At 41.2% G+C, this 25,561-nt stretch overlaps 1 long non-coding RNA gene across 1 annotated transcript in view; it reads left to right on the top strand.

Annotated features, from left to right (window-relative positions):
- Positions 1 to 17,160, top strand: part of LOC138287403 (uncharacterized) — a 664,150-nt gene extending 646,990 nt beyond the window's left edge. The window contains exon 5 of the long non-coding RNA XR_011202209.1: positions 16,642 to 17,160. This is a non-coding gene — a long non-coding RNA (uncharacterized lncRNA). The remainder of the gene's footprint in view (positions 1 to 16,641) is intronic.
- The last annotated feature ends 8,401 nt before the right edge of the window (positions 17,161 to 25,561 follow it).

Genomic DNA, 25,561 nt, shown 5'->3' with positions numbered 1-25,561 from the left:
TCATTGAGTTCTAAGGACTAATTTGCTGTGTTTTCTTTCAAAATTCACATCTTGAATTCTACTTATATGTTTTTCGTCATTTTAGACTTGTTTTACTCAGATAAATATTCTCTATTTTTCTAAACTGGTGTGGAGTCTTTTGTGGTGTTTTCACTTTTTCACTGTGCTACTGTAATTTGAGTGTTGCACAAATACTTTCCACATCACTTCTTAAGTTAAGATTGACTTCTTTGTGCTAAGCTACCAGAGGGTGAGCACAAGTTAATTTAGGTTGCGGAACTGACTTGCCCTCATGAGACTTGTGGTCCCTACTTGGGCAGGTGCGTACTTCTGCTATCTAGAGACCCAATTTCTAACACTAGCCATGTGGACAGAGGCATCATCTTGTGTTATCACACTGATCATATGGAGATTGGTATCATTTTCCTTTACCATATTGATCATGTGCAGACTGGCATCACCTTCTGTTAACGTTCTGACCATGTGGAGATTAGCATTATCATTTACCAGGGCATCATTGTGAGGCCCGCTTTATAAACAGCTGGTTACTCTATAGAGGGTCGAGGGGGTTACCAACAGTGCTTAATTTGAGCTGGTGGTTTCTGGTGCTCAGCATCAGCAATTAATAAGTGATCGCCAGCACTTCTGACAGTCTGCCACAAGGTGTCATTGTTTGTGTAATTTCGAGATGAGCACAACTACAGGTGCCTAATAATTCAATATACATTAAAAATGACTAATACCTGTCACACAACCATTCCTCTTGTTTTCGGGTCTGGAATAGTCTGAATTGTCACACTTGTAGGAGTGTGATGGATAGTAGTTGTGTTGGTAATGTCATTGGCAGCGCTGGCAAGGGCAATGAGTGGCGTAAGCCCTGGCACTTTAATAAAAAAAAAAAAAGAAGTACTGGTTACCGAGGATTATAAGTGGGTTCCTGGGGGCTTACCAGTAGGATCATAACATTTATGCTGATTCCCCTGGTAATTCTCATTTTTGCCCAGAATTTCCCCTGACAGTTTAAGCAGCTTTTGGCAGCTGTTGCTGTTCCATGTACACATTAAGCATGACTTCTGCACATCACTTAAGTCAGCCTGAATAAGCAGTGAGTTTTCATAGAGATTATATACATCTGCCTGAAAATGGACGTGACCTTTGGCATTGTTTAGCTTCAGTGAGTATAAGTCAGGACACTTGTCAGGGAATTCCTTGGCGTTCATTTGGTGGAGGTAAGTTAGAGTACTGGTTAAATATGTGTAAAGAGAGTGTGTTTTGTTTTTAAAGATAAGGGTACCCTGAAGTAGGCCAGATGTTGATTCTCTGGGGGCAGCCTCTATGAGGTGGGCTAGGTTGCAGGTTAATGGAGCCTGGGAAAAGCTACTTTGCAGTTTCTTCTACAAGCCCCCTGGAGAGGCCTCTCTATTGTACATGTGAATGGGCCTCATTAGCCCACGTTCACACTCTGGAGAGGAGGTTAAAATGAATTTTCGAGCGGACAAAAGATGGAGATGAAGGGCAAACGGGGCAAGTTGTATTTGGAGAAGAGGAGACAGGGTTTTGGCAAGAGAGTCGAGCTTCAGACTCCAGCTGCTTAGAATTGCAATTACCTGACAGAGATTTCATTGTACAGTGACGGGGGCAGTCAATGACATTGGAGAAAAAGCGCTCCAGTTCCTTCCTTTATGTTAGTTCTCATTTGCAGAAGCAGCCCTGAAGGTACCACAGGAGGCCTCTCTATTCCAGGGGCGAGTAGTCCCATCCATAGCTGCTGAGTCAGATGAGCAGATTTCAGATAATTACAGTGTATTTAATTGTCCTGAATAATGGAGAGGTATTAATGGGAGGGCTGAGTATGGACAGAGGGTATATAGAGGGTGGGTTGAGCATATGGGTAGGTAGGATAGGGGCAGGAGGGCTCTCTGGTGTAGGGATGAGGCAACAACGAAACTGTCAGTGAGTACCAGGGAGGCATGATGGAAAGTGACATTATGTTTCAGCAGGTGACATTCTTTACGAACAAGCCATAGTGCATGTATGGGTGTGTGTGTATTAAATGTGCAGATATAATTGCCTCGGTTCGATTTATAACCTACCTTGATATCAGACCGCGCATGGAGTTAGAATAGTGAATACACATTTCATTACAGTCAATAGTGTGTATGTGTCTGTGTGGTGTGTGTGTGTGGGAGTGTATGTCTGTGTTTGTGTTATGATTTGAGTTTTTTTTGTTATTCTAAAGTCAATAGGATGCCTGCTCATTTGTTGCAACAGTATGAATATTTTCTTTGAATTTTAGACATTTTATACCAGACACATAAATACAAAACTTCAAACAGAAGTTAACAATTTAAGAGTCTCCTATAAAGTTTGCAGTAACACGTGGTTAGCCACCATCAGCAGACAGTAAAGAGCACAAAATCATGCATTACAAATGCTCAACCACAGTCAGTCAGTTATGGGAACATCAGATGCTGCCCTACGGTACAAATAGCAAACATATCAGACATCACCATGGAAAGTGAGCAGCAGCAGTGACCACAGGCTCAGGGGATCATCTGCTCCATAATCTAGGGGTCGGGAAGGATGCTGGGTGGATGACTGTGGAAGGATGTTAGGTGAATGACTGTGGAAGGATGTTGGGTTGATGACTGTGGAAGGATGTTAGTGGGGCGGTCTGTGGAAGGATGTTAGGTGGATGACTGTGGAAGGATTTTAGGTGGATGACTGTGGAAGGATGTTAGTGGGGCTTTCTGTGTAAGGATGTTAGGTGGATGACTGTGGAAGGATGTTAGTGGGACTTTCTGTGGAAGGATGTGAGGTGGATGACTGTGGAAGGATGTTGGGTGGATGACTGTGGAAGGATGTTGGGTGGATGACTGTAGAAGGATGTTAGTGGGGCTGTCTGTGGAAGGATGTTGGGTGGATGACTATGGAAGGATGTTAGTGGGGCTGTCTGTGGAAGGATGTTAGGTGGATGACTGTGGAAGGATGTTGGGTGGATGACTGTGGAAGGATGTTAGGTGGATGACTGTGGAAGGATGTTGGGTGGATGACTGTGGAAGGATGTTAGTGGGGCTTTCTGTGGAAGGATGTTAGGTGGATGACTGTGGAAGGATGTTAGTGGAGCTGTCTGTGGAAGGATGTTAGGTGGATGACTGTGGAAGGATGTTAGTGGGGCTGTCTGTGGAAGGATGTTAGTGGGGCTGTCTGTGGAAGGATGTTAGGCGGAGGACTGTGGAAGGATGTTAGGTGGATGACTGTGGAAGGATATTAGTGGGGCTTTCTGTGGAAGGATGTTAGGTGGATGACTGTGGAAGGATGTTAGTGGAGCTGTCTGTGGACCGATTGCGGCCATTCCGTGGAACGATGTTAAGGAACTGACTGGTGAGGCTGTCTGCAGAAGGATTAGGGGACTGTCTGCCGAAGGATGCTAGGGATATTAATGGGACTTTCTGTGGAACAAAGTTAGGTGGATGTCTGTGGAGGGAGGCTGAGTGTCTGGCTGTGGAAAGATGTCAGGGGACAATAAGACAAGACCTGACTATTGTGCAACAAGACAAGTTGATAGAATTATATTTTTGTATTTTTTTTAACAAATTTAAATAATTTAATTTAAGTTAACACTATTTCCTTTAGAGTCTTATCTGTATTCCCAACCTTCATTATTTTCTATGGTCGGGTGCTGCAGTACAAGTAGTTGGCCATGTGCAGTGCTGCATTTACTACTGTTTTTTTAGTAGTACCTTACACCCGCATTTTGTGAATAAGCAAAATGTCGTAAATATGTTCAAAAGTGCAAACAACTCAAACGTAAAAGTTACCTTTGTGAATGAGGCCCAATATGTTTACACCATCTTACTGAAGTTGCTGGCTCAAATGCCAGACGCAAAGTGCAATACGTAGTGAAGTAAAAGTGGTCCAAGATATGTCAATCTATTAGATACACACATACACTTCAGGAGAAAAGGAAACAACAAAGCAGGATAGAAAATGAGGTTGCACCAATCCTCCTACTTGGCATATCAGTTTTACTGCATAAAAAGATTATTATCCTTGTCTTTCTAAAGAACACCACTGTTCATGTTTGCTGACATTTGTGCTATTCTTCTTCAGCATAACATATTTATGTACATGAAACAAATATTGTTGTATATAAAAACGTGGTTAGTACAATTCTTTATGCAACCCCCTTCATTTCCCACAGCTACAGAGTGTTAATATGCTATCTAAGAATGGACCTCAGCAAATCTTTCATTATGTGAGTGTAATCTTGTGTAATTTTGGCAATTTTGAGTTATGCTTCTTACGCAAAATTCCCAACACTATGCTTTTAAGTCACATACTGTAATTTTAAGCTGTTTGCAGCAAACACTGTGCATGAGAGCACAGGAACAATGCGAATGACTAGAGCACATGCAGTTGGTGTTTGCAGAGCTTTCATTTTTTGTGTTGTATTTAGCACAAAATGCATCCTCACATCCAAAATTAATGCACGGACACATTTTGCGTTAAAGTATAGCACAACTTGTCAGTTTTGCATTTCAAGTAATTATGCAGAATATCCTGCAATCGTACATAACTTTTGCATAATTACACAAAAGCAACAGCATAAACCTTCACGGCTTTGAATCCCAACTTTCACCAAATGCTAAATCACTTGGGTTCACCCTGGACACCAGCCTCAACCTCAAGGAACATGTTGCCAAAAAACCCCAAAACAGCTTGGTACCTAATCACTTCTAAACTGTTTTTTTTCCTGAAAACTACTTCAGATCCTGGTACACTTGCATTTATATCGTGGCATCTTCCTCCTACTCCATGACCTCCCAGATGCCACACTGGCACCCCTTATGGCATCCTTCAAGCTGCAGCACAACTGATCCAGGACCTGAAGAAATGTAATCACATCACCGCTGTGACAAAGTGGATTATTAGTTGGGGAAGAAGTAGTCCACCCAAAAATAGTAGTGTCAGTATTCTAGTAAGGTCCAGTAAAGTAAAGGTTTCAGTAATTTAAACCTGAGCTCAACCCCTGGTAACTATGGCACAGTGCAGACAGGCTTAACGTAAGAAAATGCATAGCAATTGGAAGTACCAAAACAGTTAAAAAGTCAAAAACAGAACACAATAAAATTCCCAGTCCAATTTATTGAAATAGAGACTATTTCTATAAATAAAGGGGGAACTGGATTGAAAGTTTTAAATAAATATTTCACCAAAAAGGGCAAAGTTTCAAGCACAGGCAACTGGTCGTGCTTAAACAGTACAAAGGTAACGTTTAAGGCCAATCACGATAGAGTGTGGATCAGATACAAGGACCATTTTCATCCAGGGGGAAAAGTTACCTTCTGATGTGAACAGCCTTCTGAGAAAGCAGACAACGAGCTGGTGCAGAGAGAAGGGGCTTCAGTGTTGATGGGATCCGGCAGACTTGGTGAAACCATTATTTAAGGCAGGAGAGGCTCTGGTGGGAGAAGGTCAAGTGTATGTGCCCCAGAGGTCTTCAGCTTCGATTGGGTTCTTGTGGACAGTGGCGTCAAGGGTCCTTCGTGATGGAGACCAAGCAGCCTTAGTGGAGAACATGGTCATGGGGAAGTCAGGCTCACCCGCAATGCACCCTCAGCAGATCAGCTGCCTGGTTGGTCCTGGTCCCTTGGTGGTTCTAGAGGCAGAAAGATTGCAGAAAGTTTCTACGCCCCACTTTTTACGCTTAGGCTGGAAGAGAATACTCTAACATCATCCAAGGGTTTCAGGATCGGGCTTTTTGCAGCTTTTGCATCCCAGTAGCCCAACAGGAAGTCACCGACTCTCTGGGCCACTTCTTTGTCCTCAGTATAAGTGGGAGCAGGTTAAACTCTTAGGGTGTGCATCACATGTGTCAGCAAGGTCCACAGGTCTAGCAGTGTTCTGAAGAAAGTAACTAGGGCTACCACATTTATGCCTGGCATTAACTTGTGAGTGAATGTGACTACTGGCCTCTTCCTAACCAATCGGGAAAGGTTCCCATAGGTAACCCCACTAGCATTTGCCGAGGTTCCTGTGTGTCCTGCTGCAAACAATCCCAGAGTCCCCGCATCTCCTAAAATTCAACATGGCAGAAACCTTTTTTTGTTCAGAGCTCATCCCCTCTGTCCCCACAGGTGTGAACAGGGAAACGAGTAATTCCTCCTCTGTAGTCACTCAAAACCAGTTCGGAGAACAGCCCCTCTCCCACTAGGACTGGAGCCTGGCTGGCTAGAAAGACAAAAGGGAGCCATTCCCAGGTCAGTGGTACATACCAATATAGGAGCTATTCAGTTACTAGGTGACAGTCGAAAGCCCAAGCAAATGGTCTTCCAAAGACTGTAGGAAGTTTAAAGGTGACTTTTCTAAAAGTACCTTTTGTAAAATAATTAGTACAAATCTGACTTTAAATTGAATTGGATTCATAATAAGGGGCATATTTATGCTCCATTTGCACCAAATTTGCCTCATTTTCCTTATGCAAATTTGGCGCAAAAATAGCTCCATATTTATATGTTGACATTAGACCCGTCTAATGTCAAAATATTGGAGTTTGCACCATTTTTTAGATGCGTGAACCTACCTTGTGTCAATGAGATGCAAGGTAGGCGTTCCCATCTAAAAAAAAATGGTGCTAGCCCCATATTTATCCCCATGCTAAAATGACGCATAGGTGGGAGGAGGGGCTAAATAATGGTTCAAAGCTTGTTTTAAAGTCAGGCAGTCAGACCAGGCGTCAGGCAACCTGTGGACCCATTTCCATGGTTGAACACCATGGAATGGGTTCACAGGTGCCCTCCTCAAGCCCCAGGAACACAGGAACACCCCCACCACACACCAGTGGGACACCGGAGGATTGGGGATCCCATCCCAGGTAAGTCGAGTAAGTATAGGTAAGTATAATTTTTTGTAATTTAAAGTGCCATCGTAGGCCCACCTTGGGGCCCCCTGCACGCACAGGGTGTAATGGCCATGCCCAGGGGACACTGGTCCCCTGTGCTGGCCATTGGGGTGGTGGGCTTGATTCCTGTCTTTTCTAAGACAGGAATCATGAGGTATGGATGGTTTTGCGTCAGAAAATTACTCTAGGCTGGTTGGAGGCATTTTTTTTTTTTACTCTAGCGTCATTTTTGGTTGCAAACCCACCTTCTACCATACCGCCACCCCCACCCACCTAACGTCATTTTTTTTTTTACACTAGCCCACCCTTTGCGCCGGTTTGCAGAATTCCTTAAATTTGGCACCTGGCTGGCGCTCTGGAATGACCCAAGCTGGCGCTAAACTTTTTGACACAAAACTGCGTTTGCGCAGTTTTGTGTCAAAAAGTATAAATATGGGCCTAAATATGTTAAAACATCCAAGAAAGAACTTTGGGCCATATGTACCAAAGCATTTTTCCATTGATACACAATGGGTAAAACCCTTTGATACATCTGGCCCTTTGTATCTGGTTTCCTGGTGGCCATAACATTTTATACTTTTTATAATGTATCCTAATGCTTCCCTATGAAACAACTAATCCTGCTGTGGGAAAAGTAGCTTGTTTGGTCTTTTCACTGTAAGGACATGTTTAACGTTAAACCTTTACATGTCCTTTGTTTAAATACACTGCCTTTTTGGGTATTTAAGGTTAACTTATGGTGACCTTTTAGTATTTAAAAGGAGGGTTTATGCTTCTCAAAAGGGGTTATTTTAACAGGTCGAATTTGCAGTTTAAACTTGCAAAGCCAGGCTACTGGTGGCGGACTTGGAGTCTTGGTTTACATTGTGACTTCGCTGGGGCACAGTATGTGCTACAGTCCAAAGGTGACATTTACCTTGCAGGCCGTGAGTACACTTGTACCAAATACTAGGGACTTACAGACAAATTAAATATGCCAATTAGTAGTAGAGCTAATTTTGATATGTTTTAGGGATCAGAGCACAATGTGCATAGTCTAGAAACCAGCAATAAACTCTGGTGAACAAATGTTGATGACCATGCAAAAAGAGAATTTTTCTACATCCCCCCAGCCTAATAATAAAATGCAGGATTTGTAAAGTGCAGCAAATCACCCATGAGGGTCCCAAGGCACTGAATTGTAGGAACAGGGAGATTAAGTGATTTTCCCAGAATCACAGGATGTTAAGACATGCTGAGACTCGAAAAAGGTTCCCCCAGCTCCAAAGTTGGCAGCTCATGTGGTTATGCCACATGGAACTCCATTGTCACTCTGTATGAACCAGTACATCTTCAAAACCAGCTGTATCATTTACAAAGCTACCACAACCAGCACCCTTGCTCACCTTGCAGATAAGCCAATCATGTCTGGTGGTTCTTGTTCTTGGCACGCCTGCAGCCAGGACACCGTCAGATTGTAGATGAAGTGCAAAAAAACAAGGCAGCAAACCTTTTCACCTGTGAATTCAGATCTGAAACATTTCCATATTCACAGGGCTCCCTCCTGCAAGCCTGCTCCAGTTTAGGAAAAAGTTGAAGACACACTTCATTAAAGAACCCTGCTTTACAATGCATAAACTTAAGTATCATATGCATAGATATGAAAGCATGTTATTCAAATTTCCCACACCATCGTATATGAACACATGTATCGCGTATTGCATGACACTCAAAGTAATTTAGCACTTTTACTTCTTTAATCTGGAAATTATTCCAGTATATCCATATGTAAATAATGTGTTAGCCGTAAAATCTGGCTATATTTTGTTATCTGTTATGTTAACTGAAAATAGCTACAATATCTTAGTATGATGTATGATTGGACCTTCTGAAGGCAGGAACTGGGCTGGGGGGGAAGGGATGAAGTGCCATGGCCAGAGACATAACCCTGCAGCCAAACGTCTCTGCGTGTGGCATTTGGCCATGTGCGGTGGAACTGGCCACCCTAAAGTGCTGGGTACAGGGTCTGACCACCGGTAGTGCCCTGCAGCCCATCCCTACTTTACATGGCTAAAGGCTATACACTGCAGTGTTTTGCAGCCTATTGCAGGCTCTGCTCAGGGTCTGCACATAGCCCCAACTGTGCACTTCTGAAATCAGTGTGCACTGAAAGTTAGCTGTATACAGAAGATGGTGTCCAAAGAAATAGTTCCATGGGGAATATGATCATAAATATACTCAGACATTCACTGAAAAAAGAATGTTTAAAGTGATGTTATGGTGGACCTTTCTTATAAGACTATAATGTATGTTTAATTTAACCTCTGACATTCACTGAAAACACACAGTTTAAGTAAAGTTATGGTTGCAAAACAAAACCTAATAGCCATTGAAATTCAATAGTTATGATTCAGCAAACTAACCATAATAACTTGCACTCCCATCATTCACTACTTGTTACCTTACATATTACATCAGTCATGACATATTAAATGACATCATTGATAACATCACTGATGACATCGCAAATTACATGATTGGTGACATCACTGATGATATCATCCAATGGCACCAACACTCTGCACATTTCTCCTTAACATAAATACGTTGGTGTAAATCATTATTTACTAAGTATCTTACCCAAACTACTGTTCTAGCTAATGATACACTAATTACAGAACTGCATTTTTATATGAATTTCTTTTCACACACACACAGACACACATATAAACAGCAATGCCAACCACAACTCGCACAACAAATAAAAAATGCTCATGAGCTCATCCTTGATGTAACAGATGTAATTACAAATTTCATAAATTAACTTTCCAGACCGATTACCTATCACATTACCATTATCACTATCAATGACACAGTAGTGAAATTAGTATTATTTAGTGGTTTGCCTATGTATTGTAATTTAATGATGTCATGCTTTTATGTATTGTTATTTATTGGAATAAATATTGTGAGGCCATGAGCACTCCATTTAGTGTGCCAGTTATTGGATTGCAGAGTTAATCATGACTTGCGAATGTCAATTGTTTATGTATTTTAATTCTGGACCATAACTGTACTTTAACTGTGTTTTTAATGATTTTAAGATTTTAGAAACATTTAGCTATTGAAATTAATACTAATCATAATTTATCTCTAACTGCTGTGTTTTTCAGTGAATATATATTACCTACTGAGGTCGCCAGTAGGTAGTTACAGTTCAGGACCTAGGGCCTCATTTACGACGTCCGAGACGCAGGGCGATGCAGCGGGTGCCTTGCTGCGCCACCCTGCGCCACTGGGAAAAGGCAGAAATGTGCCATATCTACAAGATACAATGCATTTCTGTCCTCTGCCCCTGCGCTGGTGCACAGATTGCTGCCATGCGCTAACATAGGTACCCTTGTATAATGATGCAAGGGTGCCTGCATTGTAGGGATGATTGTTTGCGCAGAAAGGGACACGTTCCTGCACAAAAACAATCACAAGAGGTATTTTCCTGTTTTATGTGTACTGCAGAACGGTGGCACAGTGTGCCATTAGGACCTCATATAAGAGGTTTCTAGTTTCCACAGGACATTTTTTTTTTTGCTTTGCTAATAAATTTAGCCCCATTTGACGAATCTTCACATTTTTTTTTTAAACTAGTGTGCCAGTCACTTCAGCTGCTGTCTGAAAAGTTTTGGGATAATTCATCAAGCGGGGGCCGAGAAAATGGGGGTGTTCCAAAACATGTTTTCCCAATGCCATTTCTCTTTGGGATTTTGGCACAACTGCAGCCCAAACCGCTGGACAGAATACACCAAATTTAGCCGAAAACTAGATCTTGATCCAGAAAAAGTGTTTTTTGTAATTTGGTGCAAATCTGTTCAGTAGTTTTAAAGCTATTAAAGAAAAAATATTTATGTTTGAGTGGAGACGTGGATCCACGTGCCAACACCAAGCTGTGATTGACTGGCCGCAGTCTGAGAATGATGTAAGTGGTCAGGGAAAAGGTATTCTGACCCCATGGAAGAGATAGAGGGGTCTTTGAGGGACAACTCATAGGCAGGGGCATTTGTGGATCTGAGGATCCACTGCAGTGCTCTGCGTGGCCCCTGTGTGAATCTGCAGCAGATCCGCAGATCCAGACTCCAATTAAAAAAACATACACCCACTCACAGACCTACTCACACTCACTCACAGACCTACACACCGACTCACACACCCACTCACAGACCCACACAGGCACTCACACACCCACTCGCAGACTCACACAGCCAGATACACACCCATACAGCCACCTGCACACTGACTCACAGACCCATACACACACTAACACACCATACATCAAAACCACTGACACACCCAATCACGAACCCATACAGCCCTTGACACACCACTCAGAGACCCACACAGCCACTTACACAACCACGCATACACCCCCCACCAAACACTCAAATGTCCACATACACACCTACACAACCCCTCGCACACCCACTCAGAAACCCAGAAAAACACTGACACACCCACCCAGAGACCCAAAAAAACAACATAGACACCCACTCAGACACCATACAGCCACTCACTCATCCAGTGAGAGAACCAGGAAATCACTCACACACCCATTTACACACTAATACAGCCACTCACACACCCACTTATAGACCCAGAGAACCACTCACACATACACTCAAAGACCCACACAGGCACTCACACATCTACTTACACACTCACACAGTCACTCATACACCCATACAATCAGCCACACACCCAGCAAACCACTCAATAACCCAATTCACACACCGATACAGGCACTCATATACCCACTTACAGACCCTTAGAACCACTCATATACTCATTCACAGACCCACACAAACATTAACACACCCACTCACGCATCCATCACACACCAGGTACACACCCAGTTAACCTGTCACACACCCACTCACACACCCATACAGCCACTTATAAGCCTACTTCCAGACCCATACAGACAGTGACACACCTACTCCCACACCCAATAACGCTCACAGAACCACTTACACATCCACACAACCGCTCACACACACAATCATACACCTATAGAGCCACTTACACACCTACACACAGATCCAGAAAACTACTTGCACACCCATACAGGCACCAGACAGCTACTCACACAGTCACATACTCACTTACATAGCTACTCACACACAGGAAGTGATACAATTATATCCACACAACCACTCTCACACACTCACACACCTATACTGCACTTTCACACCCACTCACAAATCCAGAAAACCACTTGCACACCCATACAGGCACTAGACAGCTACTCACACACCCACAGTCACTTACAGAGCTATTCACACACTCACACACAGGAAGTGATACAGTTATATAAATTGCAATAAGATATGTTTGTCTTAAATGTGTCATTGCTTTGTATTGAATGTGTGCCTTTGGCTGGGAATGGATCCACGGATCCACCATGGATCTACCTGCAACATAGCTGGCAGACCCCATATTTGGCCAGGAATCTGCAGCCGATTTATGGAGCCAAGTGAAACATTGAAAGAAAAAGATTTGAAAGCAAAATGAACCAGTGTCTAGGAAGAAGGTTGGCTCTGAAAAGAGCCTGTATGTTTATGACGTGTAGATGATAATTACACAAAGAACAAAATGAAGGCTTTTAAGCTGTTAATGAACACCCTGTTGCCTGTGTCTGTGAAATGAACTCAGTCTTTTCAATATATTACATCCATATCAAAGGATACAATGTTATGGTATGTAAAGCCCATGTTGTTGTCTCAGAGAATGCAAAAATGGCTTTATTAACATGTTTCCTGGATTTGTCTATCTCAGACACAACTTCTGTCTTTGGCAAATGATGAAGAACACCAGTATGTGGGAAAAGTGCCATTAATTTACCAATTTCATTAGAATTTCCAGTCCTACCCCAGTATTGGTGCAAAGGTCATTGCCACCATAGTGCAAACTCATGAGATCTGGATGTTGTCAATCTGCAATGCTTTCAACCTTAATCCTCTCTGGCCAACTGGTGACACCTTAATCCTCTCTGGCCAACCCAAGTAATGTCTTCATTCGGTAAGCCTGGGTCCCTGTCAATGTCACTCTTTTTAGCACTCTCTCTGGCCCAAAACACAATACTATGGCCTGGAAACCAGACTGTGACCATTTTAGAGACAAGCAGGAGCAGCACACAGGAAAAGGCTACAGGAGAATGAGGCAGTTTTGAAGGTGAAAGGCAGTTACAGTGGAGGAAATCAAGTAAAATATAAAATAACATATTTGATTGGATGGTGGAAATGTGCAGGGAACTAAAATTAGGTAGTGACTTTAAGAAAAGTAACTATCTCTATGATTGGCTTTAGAAAAATAAAAAAGGTTATGTTATTTGGGATATGCTTGGACTTGCAAACAGCCAGGTTAATGTGAAGAGCCAGTCTGCCGTTGAGAGAAAGTCTTGTGAACTTTTGACCTGTTGGTAGGCAGAGACTACTAGAAACATGGAAACATGATTCCTATGGAAACTGAGCAAAAACTGAGTTAGCGAGTGTGGGGAGAGGGAACAAAAAAGACTGCAGTGTGAAATTAAAAAGCAGACTGTAACCAACAGTTACAGGGACTTTATAGTTAGGCTTAGATTTTACAAATACACCATAGAAATTCAGCAGTTACAGTTCCCCGAGCTAACTATAACAATGCACTCCTTATGATCTCACATATGACATCACTCATGACATGGTCAGTGACATCACTGATGACATCTGAAATACTGTGAAATCTTTAGAGCCAGTGATACTCACCCACCACACAGCACAATAGCGCCCACATATGGAGCACTGAATTTAAGTATCTTAGAAGAAAACTTTGGATCCTCAACCTTTGGAGACTGCATTTAGTAAAGATGTATTAAACATATCTGATTTCCCTGTGAATAGGATGTTATTAACTTCTGGGTCAGATATTGACCATGCATTAATCCCCTAAAGGAATGCTCGGCCATCCTATATTACAGGATGAGTGATAGACAAAAAACAAAACCTGTTCAGCTTCACAGAAGATAGTGCTAAAAGCAGGCCATGTTCTCAAAATAAATAATGCTGTGGTTCAGATCAATTGATCAGTTTTCCCAGTTCTGGCAAAAGCTCCTGGACTTAGATTCACTTCAGGTAGGTAGGTAAGCAAAAAAGTGTTAAGCAGTAGGCATGGAGAGTTAGTCATTTCAAGCCAGTTCTAAAGTGCCCTTGGGTAAAGCGAGAGCTTTTAAAAGGGAAGCCACTGAGTTCTTGTCCTAAACCCAAGGTGCCACATATACCAACCTATTTAGACGTCACCGTAATATTCTACAATGCTTAGTGCCTCGAAGATTTTTCCTTGAAGCTTTTTGAGCTAAGAATTCCAACCTCACTTCTGAACTCCACTTAATGACTTCAGCACTGACTGCTGTCAGGATGTCATGCGGGAAAGCAGAGCCACTATAACTGTGAGGGATATTCTGTTGAATGAAACAACATTGGAATAAATCTATTCTCCCAGATAATCCCCCTCTCCTTTCCTACCTGCCTACTTTAGGGCTGCGGATGACCACAGGATGATTTTTAACAAGTGGGATTGAAGGTATGCTTTCTAACCAAAAGTGTGACTGGGAGTGAAGACATCCCAGCTACAAATATTTTGGGGCAGATTTACTAAGCTCTTGCATTGTCTGTGTGCCATGCCAAATGGCACACAACAAAGCAAGGACTTACATCATATTTAGAAAGTGTTGCAGTAGGCAAATTGCTTTGCTAGGGTCTGCTTATGTGGTCCAAACACTGTGTTGCATCATCTTGCGTCACATAGATTTTAATTCATGCAAATAGGTGTTCCCATGCAAATTTTAATGCAAGCCTAATGCAGCAGCATTTACAAAGTAGACAATGTATCACATAGCCTCAGGCAGTATTTTGCAATGCTTAAAATGACCCAAAATGCTACACACCCTCCTCACAGGTGCAGAAAGTCATGCAAGGTCAGCTTCATATAAGACAGTAGCACCTACCAATCATTTCCGAAAAATTGGAAGGCATGGAAATTGTTTTTCTTAGAGTGAGCCACCATCTGTGTCAACTCCAGCTACCGAGAATGAGAAAGGAGAGGATCTTTGCCCAGAAGATCAGCCTTATTAACCTCACAGAGGAGGAGGTGATTCAGTTATACAGAATGAAGAACGAGAACATCTTGGAGTTGTTGCCGAGAATCCCACAAGTCAAATTGTTGACAGTACTACATATATTGACATCTGGATCATTTTAGTGTACCTCTGCTAAGTTGGCAGGTATTTCTCATGGTGCATTTTCATCTTTTCTGTCAACTGTCCTTGATGTCATCATAAGAGTAACTCCTCATTTTCTTCAGTTTCCTCACTCAAGGCATGAGTAAGTTAAGACCAAGCAAAGTTTCTATGAAATGACAAGCTTTCTTCATGTGTTGTGAGCAAATGACTGCATGCATGTTCAATCAGTGTCACCTATATCAACACCACACATCTACCATAATCACAAACACCCATATTTCATTAATGTGTAGGATTTTGTGGACTGTAAAGGGCAGTTTACCAGTGTCTTAGCCAACTATCATGGAGCTGTACATGATGGATACACATTCCAACATAGTATGATTATTCAGCGATACCAGGGTGGGTTATATGGGGCAACCCTTTTGATAGGTAATTGTATTTTTCTTTTTATTTTATAAACATGTGAAATTAAATCTGCATAGATTTATGTTCCTTTAAAGATGTAACCAACAATATTTATATTACACAAATGCAAAAGATGAAATCTCTTAATTTAATATTGTAAAATTAAAAATCCAGACTTGGAGAAACCTATACGTTTACAACTGCTCACTGTTAAGTTTCTTTGTAGTATAGCCAAAATCTGAGACACTGTAAAGTAATAAATCAAGTACATACAACATTTCTTGTGTTTTTTCCTGAACATAATTTTCAACTAACATATATGATTAATTTGGAATCCAGGCCTCAATTCAAGTCAGCTTCCTTGCTATATGCGTCCTTTATAAAGGTGCACTAGCTGAAAGAGGAAGTAATAATGTAGAAATAAGAATCTTTGCATGTTTGTATCATGTTTTGCATGTCTGACATAAGTGTGTAAATCCAGGTTGTTTTGATGAATGCTAATGAAAATGCTCCACCCATGTAATGAGTACATAATCTAATGTACTGTGAGGTAGAGTTCTTTATTGTCTTACTCTGTTTATTTAGATTAGCATGTTAAAATATATTTGCATTGTGTGTTATACTGAATAATATTTAAATGTTGTGATTTAAAAAAAATACACACAATACTCCTACTAAAATAAGCCTTCAGTTTCAATGTTCTCTGTTAAACTACAATGCATGTATGCATTTTAGGTTTGATCTATAAATGTGTAAACATCTTTAGATCAATAAAAAGTAGATATTGTATTTGTTGATATGACAAATCTTCAGTATAATTTTATAGTACAATAAATGGTATAAATGTCAAATCTTGACAATTAGTATGTCATAAATTGTGGTGCATTGTTTAATCATTATCTAGCATCTTTTTGATAATTGTAGAATTAATAATTGATGATGTAATTGTTTAATAGAAGATTTTCTTTACTTTTATGGAGCATTGTATAAAATAGATAGATATGTTTTTCTACATCTACAAATCTCTGAATGTACTTTTCAGCTAATTATTAATATATTTATACCCTTAATACAATTTATTTTGTAGATGATCGAGGATATGGACTCCAGCCATGGATAATGACTTCATTTGCTCACCACAAGATGATGCCCAAAAGAGGCTTAATGAATCTTTGAAGAAGATGCTAAATGTAGTTAAGCGGGGCTTTGGTCTCTTCAAATCAATCTTCAGATGTTTGAACATGTGAGGAGAGAGACAACTTTACAACCCACTAATGGTGTGCAAAATTATTGTGGTCTGTGATGTGCTGCATAACTTTTGCATGAAGCCCAATTTAATGTGGGAAGGTGATAGAGAGGTTCTAACAACAGAAGACAATAATGTGCCAAAAACAGTAAATGATTCAAGTGAAGTCTGTAGGAGAGGAAATCGGTGGTTTACAGATTATTTTTTTGATTGCAAAAATGTGAATATATCATTTATAATCACTGAGCATGACCACCTCAAACAATCTGAATGTTTTCAAATTCTGCATCATCTTATCACAGCCTTTTTCATAATATTTTTTGTTATGTGTGTATTCATTGTCATTACATATGAATAAATTACTCATAAATAAACTCCTGGTAGTCTAAGTAATTTTTTTATGCATGTACCCATTCAGGTAGGCTTGGTCTGTGTTGTGTTATGCCTTATATTTGTGTCAGAGTACCTTAGGTTGTTTGGTCTTATTAATTTTGAGCCACGGGAGTTACCTCAGGGATGCTGTGACATGACTTTGTTATAGGAGGCAGATGATCTGTTTTCCTGCTGCATTCTGAACGTTCAGGGTTTATGTGTATAAACACGTTATTAGGTGTATATGCCTTCAAAGTACACATAAACATAGCACAATAAGAGTACATAAAAACATGTTTCACACAAAGATCAATCAAATTTCATAGGTAGTTAAAATATACATGTTGCATGCACAAGTTGCGAACATTCTGTTAACATTTTAAAAGAATAAAATCCGGATACTGCCCTGTTGCTGATAAAACTTCATTAAACTTTATACAGCGGCTAAAACTCATCATAAAGCCATCAACCCACTTCTAAACAGTACAACATACAATAATAGGCAGCCACAACTAGGGCTGCTCTTAACCTTTAAATGGCTTAAGTGTCTTGGCACATTGGATCTAATAACCCAGCACTAATGAAGGAATTTGGCAGCTGCACAAACTATGTGCTCCTTGGTCTTACCTCTCAAAACCCTCAGGGCCACCATACATTGCCTAACACCCAACTGCCTACAAATTGGCAAGGTTCATCATAATCTAGGTTTAGTATATCCTGGACAAAAGATGAAAAAATACAATAGGTTCTCCTTACTGTGCTGGCATGCTGGGCAAACCATATTTTTAATGGTTTTCCAGATCACACAGAAGTCGTTGAGTGGAAGTGTGCCATGTCTAAATTTTACATAAAGTGGCCGTTGTGTAATGAAAAAAGAACTCATAACTGCATTGAAGATTTAAGTAAAAAAAGGCCATGGTCAGAGGGCCATGTCAACTACTGCTCACCTCCAGTGCCCATCTATATGCCCAGAAGGCTTCTTTCTTCATGCTCTTAGTATGTTTCAAGGAGCGGCCAGGGTCATACCAATAGTTTCACAGGCCAACCAATGTGCTCAAAAAGATGTTTTTGGCTTTCCTCAAGGACACCAAATCTGCAAAACCCCAAAGTTCTCTTTCATACAGGGCACCATCTTCAGCCTTAACACTTTAAACCTTAGGTGCAGGAGATAACTGCCTGGTTTTAGAAGCTTTGAACATCTTCTGTATTCCTGATACATGGTGGGATAAGTTCAGACTGTTCTTTTTTTTTATCTGAGATGAACACTGTATATTACTTGTCAATGTAATGCCTAAATAATCAAAATTTGGACATGCTTGCTAGTGCCTTCCCCTCCAATTTTACTGTTCCTCTAAAAGACATATGCAAACTGAGGGCCATAAACTTGGGTTTAGAATGGTTTATTATCAATCCTCTCTCCGCACAACAGGCCTCAAACTGGTTAACCAGTTTCTGCAGACCCATGGGGATTTTGGACACCAATAAAGTGGCATCCACAAAAAACAGTAGGGGGATTAATTCACCTGTGATTTTTCGGATATTGCTATTGCTATCGCAGTTCCAAAGTGTGGACACCACACAATATCATTAAGGTATATGGATAACAAGGTGGGGACAAGGACATAACCCTGCCGCACCCCTTTGGGAGCTGAAATGCATCCTGTTAGTTGCTCTGGGGGGGGCAAATGCAGCACACATGAAACATTATAAGCCAGACTTACAAGGCCCTTGCATCTCCTTGCACCACACTAGCATAATTTTTTACACAAGTGTGGCATTAAGGAGGCCATTTCCCTGTGCCAAATTTACAAAGTGGTGCAATGATAGCATTGCACCACTTTGTAACCTGTTGTGCCACATTATACCTGCGCCAGGTACAATGTATGCAAAGGGGGCGTTCCCACACAGGGAGGCCACAAAAAATGGCACAGTGACATTTTTTCCGTCATTTTTAATTCCTGCTCAGGGCAGGCATTAAAGTGATGGGCCCATAGTTACCTGTGGGGCTCCCTAGTGCTTTGCTGCACTACCACCATAATTTATAGCAGTAATTCAACAAAGCTCCACAATAGTGTTATAAATTATGATGCTATTGCGGAAATGAGCACCATGGTGCACCATATTGTAAATATGGCACAACCATGGTGTTGTTAGGTGGGGCAGGGATGGTGCAAGAAAAGTGGTGTATTGGGACCGATGTGCCACTTTCTTGTAAATCTGTCCCTACATTTCAAGGACAATTTACCATTTTAACCAGCTAACACCTTTGTAAAGTAGGCACCACTTTTCCCCACCAAAGCATTATTAATACTATCACATTTTCTTGGTTAATTAGAAAATACATGTCTGGTTGCATGATACAACCATGCTCCACCCAGGTGTAGTCCAACCACTGCAAAGTAATACAATGCAGAGCTATTTGGCTATGAAAAAGTCCATCTTGAATTCCATTTATTGATGAAAAGAGCAGATGGCTGAATTGATGAGCCCTAGCTGAGTGGCAACATCACTTCTCCCTCATGACACCAACAATGTCAGCTAAAGCTTCTTCAGTTCCATGGAGCCAAGAATGGGTGTCTAGAATTGTCTCTCTCCTGCGGGGACCTAGACACCTCAGGACTCCTTCTAGAGTCCCCACCAAAGTCTTCATCTAGCAGCCGAAGTTGTACCCCATCCTCTCTTTGCTCAACCGTGACTTCTGCATCAGGCTGAGGATCTGGATCATGATGGTCCTGGGTGGTTGTGAAGAAGACTGGGCTGGATCATTTGAAGACACAGCAACGTCTTCATCTCTTGCCAGGGATGGAGCAGACGCATTTAAAGTGTCCACAATAGGTTTCAATGTCAGGTAGGAGTCGAGGTCAGGAGACACAAGAGTGGACGGTTGCTGCTCTGGATCTAATTGTTGGTCCTCTGAAAAAGAAGTTGGAGGAAGAATTAGAGGTCCATTCTCCAAGTCCAAATAACATAATTTATATGTCAATTCCCACAATACAATATTAGAATTGTTTAAAACAATATCACCTTTTTATTAAAGATTAACCCATTCTGAAAACATCAACAAAGTTTGCTTTGTTATTTATTATTAGATAACAGCATTTACTAACTTTTTTTCATTTTTATAAGGCAACAACAATGTAAAATGTTGTGGTGCTCAATTTGATGCAACAGCTATTAATGTTAATATTAGCACTGAAATGAGCAAAGCCTTTAGAATAAGCAGTAAAATGCACTGACTTGGTTTGATTATCAACAATGGCATGTCCCATCGATGGAGCATACAACTTATGACGATACCACACATTGCTGTGAGCAAATAATCATGTTAAACATTTGTGCTGAATTTTGTACAACACTGATTATGAATAAATTATCACAAACTCCTGTTAATCTGGACAAAGTGACACATGAAGTTACAATAAATATTCTAAGCACACTATATTCTACTTTGGCACATGGCACAAGGTCCTCTACACTGTCTGTAGTTAACTTAAAATGGCTCATCTATACTGCATAATAGTAACCAAATATTTAATTGCCAGGAAGTTCTGCTTTCAAACTTTCAGACTATGCAATTAGATTATGCACTTGATTGTGTGTTGTGATTTGATTATGTTAAATTAATAAGTGTGTTCTCATTGTAAAATATGAAATTCTCTTTGAGGAACAAATCAATAATGCTGTTCCTGATGTAGTCTGGTCTGAATTGTACTTTGTATATTTTTCACCTACACCACAACACACATTCCATATAGCTATTTTGTATTCAATGAAAAGTTCATTGGTGTGGCTTTAATAAAGGCACAACTATGAGATGCAACGCATCGTTCTATCTAGTGTTAAATGTCATCATTGATGTGTTCCATGGGCGGGGCATGCCCATTTCCATGCATCCTATCATGGATTTGGACAGGGCTTTTTACTTGGGTCAAAATGGCGTGACTCACCATTCCAGCCATAACAGGAAAGATATCTTGATTTCTCATCATTACATCATCTTTCTATGCATGATGCATTCAGCATCACAGATAAAAATTGGCTAATGCAGTTAAGATTTTTTAGTGCAGAACTGATTTACTATAACATTGCTTCTTCTAATTCCGGCAAGTTTCATCATGGCACAAAGGTGTATGATTGCCACAAGGCTGCACACTGTCCGCCAGCACATGAAGTGAGCTAAAACCAGGGCCACTGGAATTATGCAGCACGGAGGATCAAATTATGAGGCAAGGTTGAGGAAATTATGCAGCAAGAAAAGGCAAATTATGCACCCTTATGCTGCACATTTTGTGACAGTACTCCTTCCTTATTTGGTCATTTTTAAACTTGCTCAAAAAATGTGGGCATTAGTTGAACCTCATTAGTACTACTTTCACACACATTGTTAGAAATTGGGTCTCTAGTTGGCAGTCTGTTTGTACCCAGTCCAAGTGGGGACTCTCCCTCTAGTCAGGGTAAGGGAGCCACACAGCTAAAATAAAAACTGGTCACACTGTTCGTAGCTTGTCACAAGCAGTAAGGCTTATCTCAGAGGCAATGTGTAAAGTATTTGCACCAACACGCACAGTAACACAGTGAAAACACCACAGAAGGGTTCTGCTTCAAATTTTCAGCTGCGGAACGGGTGGTGTGTTCATTTTTCTGACGAGCACACAGTGATGCGTGGATTTTCCTCCGCCCATTACAAGTTTTCACTTCTAAGGGGCCAGGGACTGGATTTGGCACCGCTTAGCAAGTCAGGGCTCTCAGCAGAAGAGCCCATGCTCTGGCAGCTCTGGCAGACAAAGTCTTTGATGTCCCTGAGAAATCAGAACAGGGGAAAAGCTCAGTCCTAGCTCTTGGAGAAACTTCACAAGCAGGATTTCAGAAAGCAAAGTCCAGTTTTTCCCCTCTGCAGGCAGGAGCAGCAGCAGCAGGCCAGCAGGCAAACCAACAGGCAGAGTGGCAGGCCCTCCTCAAGCATCAAGCTCTTTTCCTTGGCAGAGGTTCCTCTTGATCCAGAAGTAATCTAAAGTCTGGAGTTTTGGCTCCACTATGTATACTCCTATCTGCCTTTGAAGTAGGCAAACTTCAAAGGAAAGTCTCTGTTGTTCACAAGATCCTGCCTTGACCAGGCCTGGCCCCAGACACACTCCAGGGGGTTGGAGTCTGCATTGTGTGAGGACAGGCACAGCCCTTTCAGGTGTAAGTGTCAGCTCCTCCCTCCCGAGTCTAGCCCAGGAGACTCACCAGGATATGCAGGACACTCCTCAGCTCCCTTTGTGTCACTCTTTAGAGGGGATTCACAAACAGCCCAATTGTCAGTCTGACCCAGACGCGGATTCCACAGGCAGGCAGAGCCACATAACAGTTAAGCAAGAAAATGCCCACTTTCGAAAGTGGCATTTTTAAACAGACAATCTAGAAACCAACTCTACCAAAAGATGCATTTTAAATTCAGAGACCCCAAACTCCACATCTCTATCTGTTCCCAATGGGAAACTGCACTTAAAAGATATTTAAAGGCAGTCCCCATGTTAACTTATTGGAGAGATAGGCATTGCAATAGTGAAAAACTATTTCTCAGTATTTCAATATCAGGACACGTAAGACACACCAGTACATGTCCTACCTTTTAAATACACTGCACCCTGCCCATGGGACTACCTAGGGCCTACCTTAGGGGTGACGTACATCTAGTAAAAGGGAAGCTTTTGGCCTGGCAAATGGGTACAAGTGCCAGGTCGAATTGTCAGTGCAAAACTGCACACACAGACACTGCAGTGGCAGGTCTTAGACATGTTTACTGGGCTACTCTTGTGGGTGACACAATCAGTACTGTAGGCCCACTAGTAGCATTTGATTTACAGGTCCTGGGCACCCATAGTGCACTTTACTAGGGACTTACCAGTAAATCAAAAGTGCCAATCATGGAAAACCAATTATGAATATCCTTTAGACAGAGAGCACGTGCACTTCAGCACTGGTTAGCAGTGGTAAATTTCCCATCCAATGTGCAGAAACAAGTGTCACTGCGATTTTACTAACTTTAAAACCATTTGAGCTAGAATTTTTTTCTTGTTGTTAAAATCGGCACATAATCTGGAAGATGATGTGGCAAATGCAGCAAATCTACAATTGTGCAAAAATCACTGAGGCTGCACAATCATATTATTCCAGTGACCATGGTTAAAACACAACGCATCGTAGTAGATATGACAGATTTCTATTCTCTGTGTTTCATCCCACACAACTCAGCAGAACAAATTGTATTGCTGCGTGCCATTGCAGAAAATGTAAGTGAATCTGAACCTTTGCATATTTATTTTAAACAAACAAAACAGTATTGACAATTATGATTTTAACTGTTATGACTAATAAAACTACATCACTGATCATGTATTTTATGATTGCAATGCTAATTATGGTAATATTTAATTATTTAACATGTACCCTCCGAATTTTGAAATGTCTCCAGGGTGTCTGTACACCTGTCTGCGGAAACTAAATCAGATGATATAATTGATGCAACCTGCTCCCCTATGGGATTTAAGCCCTCCTGGTCTTCACATCCTCCTCCTGTGGATAAATGGAGTTGTCTAACTCCTGGCCATCTTCTCTTTAGTCCTGCGTTGTAGTCATGCCACCTTTCCTTACATTCTACTAGGTTCCTTCTTGTTGGTGCTACACCATTTACTTTTTCACTGTTTTTGCCATCATGGTTCATTTTTTTGACAAGGGAAATTGTAAGGTTACAAACAAATATCTTGCATTCTTTGGCATCTCAGTAATCAATATCTGTTTTTCCTGTTCTGTAAAGTTGTTTTCCTTTTGCAGGTCCTCTCGAAAGGAGCACCTCTGTTCATGGTTGAGGCTTCCTGATTAGTACCATATTCATTAGTAGCCATTTTTTCAATCCAGAAAAGAAAGCTGTAGTTGACTTTACTTTTTAATGAGCACCACAACGCATTGGGATCTTGCGTGACGCAAAGCAGAATTGCATCACACCAGTCTACCTTACGTGATGTAAGTTGGCTTTGTGACATGCAAGACAAAGATGCACCACAGCACTTTGTGGCAGAGCTACAATTTTGCGTTGTGCTGCATCACGCTTACTTTGTGGTGCTCACTTTAGTAAATACAGCACATCCATGAGGCAAGAAAGCAATGCAACAAAGTGCTGAATGAGGTTTTGTAAATTTGGCCCTTGATGTCTGAAAATTTACTAATGCAAAGGTGGCTCAACTGTTAGCATTTGCTTATTTGCACTTTAGAAAGCCAAACAGCAAAACAAAAACAAGAAAGTAAACATCCATAGCACCCTGAAAAGGGGCATATTATTTACAGTGTGCAAATGATGCTCTTAGAAGCAGTGATCAACAGAACAACTGTCAGGCTGTTGTATAGCCATTTTAGTTATAGCTCTATGCACATTATTTCAGCATACTAGGCCTGCTGCTGTGCCCTTTAACCTAGATATACTTTATTCAGCTTCATGTTATTATTCTTACAATAGCCACTTTTGCTGTCTAGTTTTATTTCTCTCTAGCTAGCTGTTTTTGCCTAGACCAGCACTGCGTTCTCAAACAAGACATTCTTGCTCACTCTGTGCTTCTTTCAAGGCTGTAGTAAGATAGGTTGCAGGTGAACGTGGTACGAGTTTTGTCACTGACATTCATAGAAAACCACAAATCATTACGTAGGGACATTTTCTCAGAAAATCAGCTGTTTTATTATAAAAACCCTTCCCTGTCCCTTACACATTAGAGGGAGATTCCAGCCACAGAACCACGACTGTATGTTAATTGCTGAATGCTTTGCTACAGCTGCTTATGCAGACTTCAGGCCTTTGCTCAGGTATGAGGGATGATGTCTTCCCTGGGGAACCTGAAGGGCAGAATTAGAGTGTAACACGCTGTGCTCTGTTGTAGCCTAGGTAGGAATTAGTCTATTGACTATAGTGACAATATGGTAGAGTTAGTTCTATGCTTTACTCTCCTTGTCACAATTTTAATCTTGTCATGCTGTATCATCCTGGTTATTGCAGCACATGCTTTGCTATCTTAGATGCAGTCACTTCATTAAAAACATATTGAAACATATACTGCCTCTGTTTGTCATTGTGTATGTGAGACTAATGTAAATGAGAGAAAAGGATGATACCTGAGTGACCACGGTTTCCCAGAGAAATCAGTCATCTCATGCGCTCGGCTACCCAATCATCCCTGCCCTTGGGTAGGGATGAGGCACTGCTAGTTAGCCGGAGCAAAACCCGGATTGGAACGACAGGTGTCACCTGTAGTGGGTCAGACTCAGTCTCCCACACCGCAGGTGATTCTGCCACTCGAAATCCAGTAGTCTCTTAAGAATAATGAGAGCCTACGCGACGTGGCCACATCACTTAGATGCA

Source organism: Pleurodeles waltl, chromosome 4_1 (genome assembly GCF_031143425.1).
Source record: "Pleurodeles waltl isolate 20211129_DDA chromosome 4_1, aPleWal1.hap1.20221129, whole genome shotgun sequence".
NCBI classification, from domain to species: Eukaryota; Metazoa; Chordata; class Amphibia; order Caudata; family Salamandridae; genus Pleurodeles; species Pleurodeles waltl.
The sequence above is the reverse complement of the archived record's forward strand: the minus strand, read 5'-3'. Positions and strand labels throughout refer to the sequence as shown.